Here is a 12,347-nt window from a genome sequence, read left to right on the forward strand (position 1 = left end):
AACCTCCAAAAAAATCACATTTAAAGTTTATTTGTATAAAAACCTCTCTAAAATTTGTCAGAATGTAATAATCCCTCTTTTCCATCTATCATAGTAGACTTCTAGAACATAGTTCAATCTCTGAAAACATGACAACCAATAAATCCTCAACATCTACATTCAACTGTATTCATTATCTTTATTCAGGAGGTTATCAAGCTCTTCACTTATAAGCATATTTCTTGAGTCTTCATTGGATTTTTTCACATTCTCTTGTCTAGACCAAATCCTTGTAAAGATTTTTTCAAGTAATTCAGTGTGATTCTTCCTATTTGAGAGGATTGGAAGCTAAATTGCTAATAGGGGAAACAAAATGTTTCAAGAATCCATAATTTTCCTTCTTTAATGGCTCCATTTTTCTTCTCGGTTATGTGCTTGTTGGATTGAATGTAGTAGTTAATAACTTGTACTTGATATATCTATAATCTTTAAAGTCAATATTACATTTGGCCTTTGGATTTTCAAAGGTAGTTCCTAACAATAACAACTTTTGCTTCTAGGGCTACAAAAAGATGCTAATGCTAGATAATACTGATGACAACCTTGACATTGGTTTATCATGTGAAGCTAGGAAGACATGTTTACATCCCTTTATACAACTTGTGCATAATTATATTATAAAGAGTTATAACAAGAATGAAGGATTCCTGCTTTGGTGGTTAGAAGAAGATTGCTAAAATCTACTACTCCCTATGTAAAAAATTAGAAGAATGAAGAAAGAGTTGCGAAAACACAGATGCAACTAAAACATCAATAAAACATATATTCATGATATTTTGTGTGTATTACATTAGAACTGCAAAGGAATTTGCAAGACATTGGATAACAATACCACAAGTAGCCAAATTAAAAAAATTCAACATGATATCTCTACATAGTAGATACATAGATGAAATAGTTGGGGAACAATTGCTTGTAGCTAATGGTGAAGATGAAAAATTATCCATGTAGTTAAGGGAATTTATTGAAATAAATCTAATGTGCATCTGATGACAACATAGAATTTAAAAATAAAATTGATTTCCTATAGCCTACAATTAAAATAAGTGAGTAACGATTAATACCCCAAGATTGGGCTTCCTTTTCTTGTTTCTCTTATTTGATGCTAGTGCACTACCCCACCTCATAAGATAAAGATATTAACACCTTTTTCTCTCTGTATCTAGTAGCATGCATTGCTTAAATGACCAACTTTGATCAAATTGCAATACTTGATGATTCCAATTTTATAAGGAAAAACCAATTCCCATATTCTTGGGATTCTTAATAACTAGATAAACAAAAAAAAGTCAACTAGAGTTGGGAAGCTAAAGTAGGTCTCTTTCCACACGTGCAAAACAAACAAATAAACCCTTCATGAAGACACTAACAACCTTCTTCATATGTACTAAATTTCATTCCCAAAACATTAGAATCACAATTTATAACAACTGGTAGAAAGCACAAGACAATTTTAGATTCAAAGCATATTCACATCAATAAATGAAATCATGTTCAAAAAAGTTAAAAATTCCAGATAGCTGACAAAATATTGAGATTGTTTACAAATTCCTAACTCATCAACTACTTAAATGGGACCTATTTATTATTGGACAAAACTAATTTAAGGGAAAATTTTAGAATTTATTATAAAAAGAGCTTAATAAGATTGGGTGCTACCATGTAGTCTAGAGGCAGACTAGAGGAAGTTTCTCTATGCTTGGAGACCTCACTCCATTTATACTCCATTTACACCTATATTTTAAGCAATTAAATACATTTTCCTCTTTCTATCACCCAATTTTTCCCAGATTGCTCCCCATGAAAACCAATGTATCTTCATCTACTTCTAATCTTTCATTACTTTTAGTACAGATTATTGCATGTGTTGTTCCTTAACAATCCCTTAAGTTTCACACTTTAGAAAATCCTCAGTCTAGCTAAGTAATGGAATTATTTAACTCGTGAATCATGGAATACATGCAATAGGTATGTACAAAAAAATATAGTAACATGTCATATATTTAAAAGAGATAACAAAAAATAGAGCTACTCCATTCATCATAAACAAGATATGATCAATATGAGTACAATGAAAAACTTGTTATTCAAGATTGTGTTATTCCAAATTAATATGAAGCATCAAATGTCCACTAGATAGAGACTCTATTGATGATGTAGCTTTTTCTTGTAACCCACATGGAGCCTAGCATACTGGTGTGCAATTTAAAAATCTTGTGGTAGAAGTTTCTAGGTTTGCAAATTGAAACGCGAATAGAGTGTTATCTTACATAATTTGCAAGTTATTGTCCAAAATTTGCATACGTTGTTAAACTATCACATGAATAACACACCTTAGTGACCTAATAGGAAGATGCTTATACTTTAGGTTCATTGGATTTTGTTTATCTATTATAGTCAAGTATGAAGAATTCCAACTTAGATGGATGTCAAGATTAAAACAGGCTCAGGCAGAATGCATATGGGTTAGGTAGCTTAACATTGAACATGAGATGGAACCCCAAGTATGAAGAAAGATCTACAAAAAATGAATCATCACCAGTATTTCATGATGTATGAACAATTTTACAGATGTTTGAGCTTAAAGTTAAGACTCTGGAATCACTCTTTCAACACATCCAACCAAACTTTCAATAAAGAAATATATAGAAAACTTGACCCTATCCCTAAAATGCACATCATCAATAGCCTCTATCAATTTTGCGATAATTGGATGATAGTTCATGCACTTTTCATTTTGTGGGAAAAGGGATAAAGATTACCCTCAATGATAGATCACTGACCTGACTAGGTCATTCCTAAAAAGACTAAGTAGGTCATAGATCAGAGTTTGGCATTTCAATCTTCTATATTTTTGAATTTTGAAATAGGTAGTTCAAACCTCCACACCTTAGACACCAAAACCTTTTAGTTTCCATTATTCATAGAGATGTGTAGCATGATCTAAAATTTTAACAATGAAAAAAATTGCAAAGAGAAGTACTGCAATACCTCTTCACAATTTATTTCTTCAATGGTAGTTCCAATTAATGGTAGGAAAAAACTATTCAACTTACATTCTGAAATAATGAGTAGCAAATCAAATGCACCTGCACTCACAATTGGTGTCCTATTTTGAATTAGACTTGGAAATATGTGCACAGATTGTCAATTTTTATGCAAGGTTTAACCATTCCAATAAAATGTCTTATATATTTAGTTGGATGTAGTAGTGTAAATGTCTATGTTTTGAGATTGCTCTACAATTCAAAAAGAGCAGTTACCCTTAGTCTTAATTTCTTAGAAAGAATTTATAACAAGTTATATATGATTTGAGAGCATATAATATGTAGGCTAGAATTAGGTGTTTAAAACCCTAGAAAGCAGTAACAATTGCCCAATTCTTGAAGAGAAACACATCTTTCCATACACATTAAGGTGCCTTTGATTCTATGTTCATAGTTTTCCTTGATTTTATTCTGTCATTGATCTCAGGACTTGATATATATGTGTTTGTACTCATCAAAATATGTGTATTGTCATGGACATGACAATACCTCTGATGTCCATTCACCTGGCAGGAGCTGCCACAAGCACACTCACAATTTTAATTGTAGCAACAATTATACTAAAATACAAGGGAAAAAATAGGACCCATCTCCTTCTAGTTCCTAGGGCTCTTCCTTTTATTAGCCACTTTCATCTTCTCCTTGATAAAACTTGGCCAATGCATTGAATTCTGAGTTCACTGTCAACACTATATGGATCTATCACATATCTTAAATTTGGTACTTGACCTATTTTAGTGATAATTTCTTCAGATTTAGCTAATCTTTCCAAACACCCACTAACATTGAACTGTATAGCTATACAAAATCTTCAATAGAAGCTCAATTGCATGGGATGTCCTCCAAATTTTGTTAAGGCCTATTTCAACAATACAACAAAATATGTCTTTAGTCCCATCTGTGCAAAGGCACCATGAGGAGAGAAGTTATTGATAAATTTTTGCCTTTATGTTTTATTATAAAAATATTTGTTTCTTTTTATCACAATGTTCTTTTTTATATTAAAATATAAAACTAAGTTCAATCTGTTTGCTCCATTGACTTATGATTAAATTTTAAAGACAGTTTCTTCACTTTTTATCACTCTTGATACCATTGTATAATATTAAATGATTTGACACTTGGTGATTATGCTTGTGAAGATCCATTTCATTGGATTACATATAGGGCTCAGTAAAACCCATTGATACATGTGGCAATTTCTATTTTGAAAAGTAGAAGGCAAAATATATCTTAGTTTCTATGCTGAAATCTGATTGATGACTTCTAAGACAACTATATAAGTCCATATCTGAAAGTCTACCATTGGTCTTGCTTTTTATTATTATTTAATATTGGAGCAAGTGTAGAAATATAGCTCAAAAGAGCAACTGGAATACAAATGCTAACCAAGCATAGCTCCCACATAGCATAAATTCAAAACACTTATACAAAACTTCTATCTACAAGCTCATCAAATCAAAATTCTAAGGAGTACATCTTTAACATAGTATAATTCAACTAAAAAAATTTCTTGTTAGCACCATAGCATAAAAGAGGATAGTAAGCTAATGAAAAGAGATGCCAATATACAAGAATTATCCTACAATATAAGCCTCATGCAAAACTTCACTTCCTAGAAGCAAAAACTTTCTTATCTAAGGTTTTAATGATCTAGATCATCTTGTGCACAATATAATGGAAGCATATATTATTTTCCTTTTGAATCACTACATTAGAATTGCAGATCTACTTGTACACCTGATATTTATTTAGAGTAATTTTAACCTAATCAAGTGTAGTTTGATGGTTTAGCTTGAATCGAGCTGGGAGAATCTATGAGAGATTAAGCTATACATGTTTTCTCTTGAAAAACATGTGGTGATAATGCTTTGGATTAAAGTTTGTTTGTTGTTGTTGCATTCAAAATTTTCTTTCCTAAAACTTTATCTCCTTGTGTTGGTGGCTTAGTGTTTTTTGAGGTATTGTGAACAAAATAGCTGGGAGTGTTTCATTTTGATTGTCATTAGAACTTGGAAGGGTTACTATCATTTGGTGTTATAACTTATTGGGTATTTAAGAGTTGTGTTAGTTAACATTTTACCTTCACTCAAACTATGCATAGTATTGGAGCTGTGTGAAAATTGATAAGTCCATTACTTTGAAAAAGAATTGCCTGAACTAAATGCTTATATAGAATCTTTTGGAGTTTTAATTTTGTTCAGATTTTGTGTCATGTGCAGGCAACTATAATAAAGCTTCAGTGTAAAGAATTTTTATAGTTTGAAGAGGACATGATGAATTAGTGTTTTGTAGCTTTTCAATTTGAAGCTCATAAAATATCAAAGGAGTATGGGAGCATTATGTTGCTGTCCAAGCTAGGAAGACCTGGAAGAATATGCATCTTATCCCAATGGATCCTTATATCGACATTGCTTTTGCATTAGATGTTGTATCAACCATATTCTAAGATTTCTGCTCACTTAAATCACTGATTCCAAATGTATTTGTGATAAATTCATGTTATTTTTCTTTATTTTTTGGCCCTTGAGTAGCAATGCTAACTTGTTGAGATTGCTTGTTATATTCAAAATATAATATGTACTCTTAAGCTCTGAATTGCAAATATTGTTGCCTATCTGAAGCTTTCTTTTTCATATTCTTGTTAAGGAGTTGGCAACTATATATATATATATGTTGGAGTAGTATCTCATTTGAATGCAATGCTTATATTGTTTCTATTATCTTCTTGTCAATGAATATAACGAGCAAGGGTAGAGACAACAATTGTCATATTTGATTGTGTAGTAAAATTCTGCTGTATGATATGGTGGTGACTATTTTATATGAATTAAAAAAGGAAGTTCAATTTTTTTTAATATTGAAGATTTTTATCCTTCCTTTCATGATTGTTTATTTTGGGCAGTTCTTCTGTAGATTGTTGTTTACATGATCTATTTGTGTGTGTGTGTCCTATGCTATTGACAATTGAAACACAAGGTTTATTATGACCCAATTTTCTTAAATATAATTTAGTTCTATTTATCTTGTGGGTTTTTTGATAGTAAATAATTACCCTTCTTGAAGTTCTATATATTTGGCATCTTGTAGACAAAATTTTGTTTTTAGTTCCATGCTTGGGAGTCTAGTCATCAACTAAAATTCTAGACATGGAGTCACATCTGTATCAATCTATCTCATTCATCTTGGGAAAGGAAGAATGACATAATACTAAAGGATATTTATGCATATTTTTTAGTACATCAAGATAGAGATCTTATTGTTTTCTAGTTTACTTCATGAACTTTAAATTTTATTGACTTAAATTTATAAAATTATGTGAGGATGCTACATTATAGATTGACCATGTAGACAAAATTGTCTTTAGATCCATGTTTGGGAGTCTAGTCTTCAAGGAAAAGCTTAGACATGGAGTCACATCTTTAACAAATTATGTGGTCCAACTTGGAAAGTGAAGAATGACAAAATACTAAGGATATTTATGCAGGATATTTTTGCAATTTCTAATGCTTCATATTCTTAAACTATTCAATCATGAAATGGCATCAGCTACCATGTTTTGTTGGTTGATTACTGATGACATAAAAGTTTACTTTTCTTTTTTCTCATTTTGACATTGTCATTATATGACAATGATCAATGAACAATGCAACCAATCAATCCTAGATGGTGGAGAAAGTGGAGCAAGAAAAAAATAAACAATAAAACTCATAATGCAATACTTAGCCTATATTGGTGGTCGGTCTATGATAGATCATAGAACAATTGAACAACAAGTTCTGGAAGTAAGAACTTTTCCTGAGTTTTTATGGATCCATGTTGAAGCATGTTTTCTTTGGATACCAACTAAACCTTTCTTGATAGGAGTTGAATTTGCCACATATATCTGATCTTTTGGTTCATTATATGCTAAAAGTTTGTTTGGGCATCTTTATACTTATGTTGGTTTTTTGATTTCTCTAGTCAAATCCCCTTGTAGAGGTATTTTGCAATGCAAAAATAATCTGAAATGATAACTCAAGGTGAATCAAGTTCATATACTAGTTTTGTCTTTGTATTGCACTGCTACCTACAATTATTTTCTGATTAATAGAGTGAGAAAAACTTGCAGCTTAATATGATTTCATATAAAGACTACTTGCAGAGGAACTTTACACTTAAAGTTTGGATACATTTTGTATTTATTGATGATAACTAATCTTTATAGAGATGAAAGGATCATTATATATAATAGTCTTTGGACAATGTGATTTTGAAAAGTTGCCACCTTTAAAGCACACAAATTGGAAATCCCATTGCACACTGATGCATTGTATTTTTGAAAGTTAGCATTGAGAGACATTGGCACTATTGTGATAGGGTGCCACCTATATATAAGCCCACACAAAGAACTTAGAGCCACAATAAAAATACCACCCCTTCAGCTGTCAAAACCTGAGAATATCCCAACAAGGGAGACACATACCCTCAGAATAGTTTTCCATTGATTGCTAGCCCTACTCACCATGCTTTCTCTTGTCATTTGTGGCTGAGTCCATACTAGAAAAATGAACTTCAGTAGTTTTTCCCTTCTAGAGTGTCATTTAAATATAGTTTCTCCAAGAATGTCTAAGACTCTGATTTACCTAGTTAAATATTATTTTACTTCATTCACATTACTATTTTATAATATGCAAGGTGTTCAATGTACATTTTATAAAAAGAATAACCACTCTTCTAGAAATCCATGATGATGGGAAATAACCATATGTTTAGGAATAAACCACCAGAATCCTTATATTCCTGCTAAAATTCCATTAGAATCCCTGCATCACTGCTAAGGATATTAAACTATTTCATTGTCACATCTTTTCCCAGGACTAGTTCACAAGAAACTAGTAGAGGCTCCTTTGAAGCTACATTACAAAAAATCATCTCCATCAACATTAAAACAAAGAAATTAACAATACACTGCTTTATATTAGCACAACTTATTACCTCCTCAAATTTTGACTAGAAATCCACTAGGTAGCTTGTGACCCAAAATGACCCTTTTCCAACACCCTTTATGGCCCAAAATTCACATTTATGGGAACTAAAGCTCAATTTAGACAATAAAAGGTCTTTTTGAATATGAAATCTAAACCTGGGCTTTCCTAAGTAGATATCTAGAGGAAAGAGTACATGATTACATTATTACAAAGAAGCCCAAGCTAGCTAAACACAAGGTCCAACACACCATACTAGTAGAAAGTTCAAAGAACTGAGTGAAGAACCTCATTTTACATGTGAAGAACCTCATTTAGTATAGTGAGATAGAGATCTTACTATTTTCCATTTTGCTTCATGAAATTCAAATTTTATTGACTTAAATTTATAATATTATGTGAGGATGCTACAATATAGATTGACCATGTAGACAAAAATTGTCTTTAGATCCATGCTTGTGAGTCTTGTCTTCAAGGAAAAGCTTAGACATGGAGTCACATCTTTAACAATCTATGTGATCCAACTTGGAAAGTGAAGAATGACAAAATACTAAGGATATTTATGCAAAATTTCATAGAATAATGAAAAAGAGATCTTTCTTATATCTATTGTTATTAGTAAATGCCAAGTAGAATGCATAGTTTTGGAAACATTTTATTTTAGATTTACTCATAGTTAAATGCTATAGGCCATCTTACAGAGCAAAGTAAACATACACCCATAGTCAACACACACAATAGGGCATATGCTATATTTTAATGAAATTTTGTTATCTATTTTCTATGTAAATGTTATGCCATATTCATTTTTAGTAAACTTCAAAAGTAGTTGTTCCAGTGTTGAAGTTCTTGTGGGATAAAATGCATAATTTTCATATAGTGGTGTTAATATCTATTTACATTTCATCTTCAATTTTACCTTGAGATGTTTTATGCACTACTGCCATGATGGAAACCTTCTCTGCAAATGAAAGAGTTGAGCAAGACCTATCAGAAACTAAAACAAGAAATGGGTATTGTTTTTTGCAGCAAATAGATGCATTGCCAAATCACTTGAAACTGGGGATGGTTGTAGAGATTGTTTAAGAAAATCTTGCAAAGAAGAAAGTGCAAGGCCAAAAGAAGCAACCAACACTCTATTTCCTCTTGGGGCTATACATGTAATAGTTAAAGAGGATGCAATGCTACCCCTAATTGGACATTGAAGAATTTCCCAGTCCATAGCCCTTAAATCAATAATGTTGACCAAGTCAAGATTAAAAAACTTATTCAACTCACTTTCACTTATTTTTTTTGCTTCAGCTTCTACATCAACACTCACATAGTGGATAGGAGCCCACAACAAAGATGAAGACCATTGATCTATGGTTCAAGCTAACCAATGATGAAGCAAACAATAAAGAAGTGCCCTCTCCATAGCCCTTACAACCATAATGTCAACCTCATGGAGATTAGAAACCTTATATTAATTCGTAGCTTTGACCCCAAAAAATTTGGTTGTATCTACATCTTGATGGTGCCCTATGTATAAATGTTCAATTGTTCCATGTTGTATCAAGAAATTGTTTCTTATCCAAGCCATTCAATTTGCAACCTTTAAATCTCTGCAAAGATAAAGTTGGAGCAAGAGAATTTTTCTTCTCAAAGGTACTCAGAACCCTTCTTCCTATCTATGCAATTATAGTCTTTGCTATTCAAGAGACGAGATGTGATCCAAATAACAATATAACTTTGGATGCTCTAGTTGGAAGATTGACAAATTTTGAGTTGGATAACTATGATAAATATGTTCCTAGTTCCAAAGGTGTTCAGTTAGCATTTGAAGCCAAACTCTCACTCAAGAAAAAGAGCAAGAAATCAAAGGCTAATCAATCAAAAAGTAAAGAAGAAGAAGAAGAAAGTTTTGATAGTGATCTTGAAGTTGTTGAAGCCCTACTTGCAAGGAAATATTTCAGAGGTAGAGGAAAGTAAAAAGGTAAGATTCCTCTAATCAATCAAAATGTGAAGAAGTTGGTCAGGTTTTTGCTAGGTTCCCAAACAAAGAAAACAAGGATGAAAAGAAAAAAAATAAGTACAAAGGCAAGAAGGAAATAAAAAACTACAAGGACTATAAGGAAAAAGGTAAGAAATTTTGTTTTATAGCTAAAGATTCTAATAACAGTGAAGATGAAATGGTATATATTGTTGTAAATGATGAATCTGATGATGAAGGAGATAAGATGGCACTTATCTCTCATGTTAGAAAAAATGATACATGGATTATTGATAGTGACTACTTACATCATATTATTGGAGATTAAAAAAGTTTGAGCACATAGAATATTATGATGGTGGTAGTATAAGATTTGGAAATAGTGAACCTTGTTCCATAAAAGGAAAAGGATGTATCTCTTTGACCAAAGAACTTATATGTGATAATGGTTGCTGGGTTGAAGGACTAAAGCATAATATACTAAGTGTGGCATAGTTGAATAACATTGGATTCAAGGTAGAATTTATGAATGGGAAGGCCATGTTGGTGTTTTCAAAATATCTCAGTTTAAAATTACCCTGATAAGAACAAGATACATCTAGGGGCAACAACTTCCCATCCTTAACATATCCTTTTAGACATAGGCCAGCTATAAGGCTAGACTCTTCTTCTACTTTAGGCTCTACCAAACCTAGGTAGGTGGACCTTAGATTCATTTATATGGTACTAGTGCTAAAACATACCCTTGAATCTTGAAAAAGTAGATAAAAACCCTTAATCTTCTAACACTTATGTAGAGATCTTAGACATTGAACAACTAATAACATGGCCAAAGAAATTTCTAAGCTAAGTGAGGGCATCCCTTTTAGTTCTTCAACATTTAAAGGGAAAAACATTTGATTAATAATGTCAATATCAACAAAACCCCAAATATGTAGTAGTAAGAACAAGTTGATCCTATACCTGATCAGTGCCTTATCCATTGGAAAATTTTACAAATCAAATACATACATCTATGATACCAGTGACATATTCCATACACCAAGATATTAGATCTATCTTATCACTTTGTGAATCAGACATCAGTGTTCATAAAAACCTCATTCTCATGAAATATCCTTCTCAAATAACCAACAACCCTATCAAACACATCAAGAATTTAGTTGGCCCTTTGTTCCAATAGCAAAATATATCAAATATATAACCTTAAGGAGATGCAAATGGGTCTTAGTTCTTTGTCCTAAAACCACATAAGATTGCAGACTACATAGATAGGAGACGAGAATTAGAATGAAACTAAAGAGATTCTTGCTAATTTGTATTTATTTCCTTGAAACTATACATTTAGATGCATGAAATTAAAACATAGAAATGCCTAATAGATTAGAACCAACTATATTATCTTCAATACTGCTATCCATACAAGAGAAATATGCTAAAGAATGTGGTGTCACAGTGATGAAAAACACATCAAAATTGGAATCCTAGTCTCAAAATTTGAGAAAACTCAAGATCGCAACACACATGGTATCACAATAGTGATTAGTTTTTCTCCAAAACTAGAACCAACCTCTACAACGGATGAGAAAGAAAAATATATAGAAGAATAATGGAATCTTGGATCTAATCTGGAAACACCATGTGTTGACTTGAATCTCCATTCTTGCAGTTGTAAAAACTTCTCTCATCTTTCTACCCATGAGATCTAATTTGGTTTTCATCATTGTCTTGTAAAAAACCTAAAATATCTCTTCTTCAATGATGAAAAACCTTATGTTGCCAAAATATCTGAAATGCATCTGGAATGCTGATAAAACCTCCATTTAACAAACTTAGATATGACAAAACTTTCCCATAACTGCATTCATACTTCCTTTTATGCTCATTCAATTCATCATTTTATTGGAAATTAGATTTAAACTTCCTCAACTGAATTAAACTAAAAATTGGACACCTGAGACAAATCATTGCATAACTCAAACTAGTGACCTCTTGTACAAAAAAAAAACTCTAGAAATGGAAAGTTCATTTTCTCCTAATCCTAACAATATATAATACTCCTATATCCGCTTATTGAAAACTCCTAGGATCTTACTTTGAAAATTAGGCTCCTTCAAGGCTTTGATACTGCATTTGTTTGGAAAAATTTACAAAATACCAAAGTTTCAACTATAGGATAAATCAAACTTTACTTAAATTTGACCCTGCATACTCAACCAAAAGGAAAACATAATTTTTTAATTTTTTTTTATGACTTTTGATTTTTCCCTCTCAAATTCCATTCAGGTCAAACTTGGTTGATCAGTACTACCACACATCACA

Source organism: Cupressus sempervirens, chromosome 3 (assembly GCF_028749045.1).
Source record: "Cupressus sempervirens isolate cs-2001-9-10 chromosome 3, ASM2874904v1, whole genome shotgun sequence".
NCBI classification, from domain to species: Eukaryota; Viridiplantae; Streptophyta; class Pinopsida; order Cupressales; family Cupressaceae; genus Cupressus; species Cupressus sempervirens.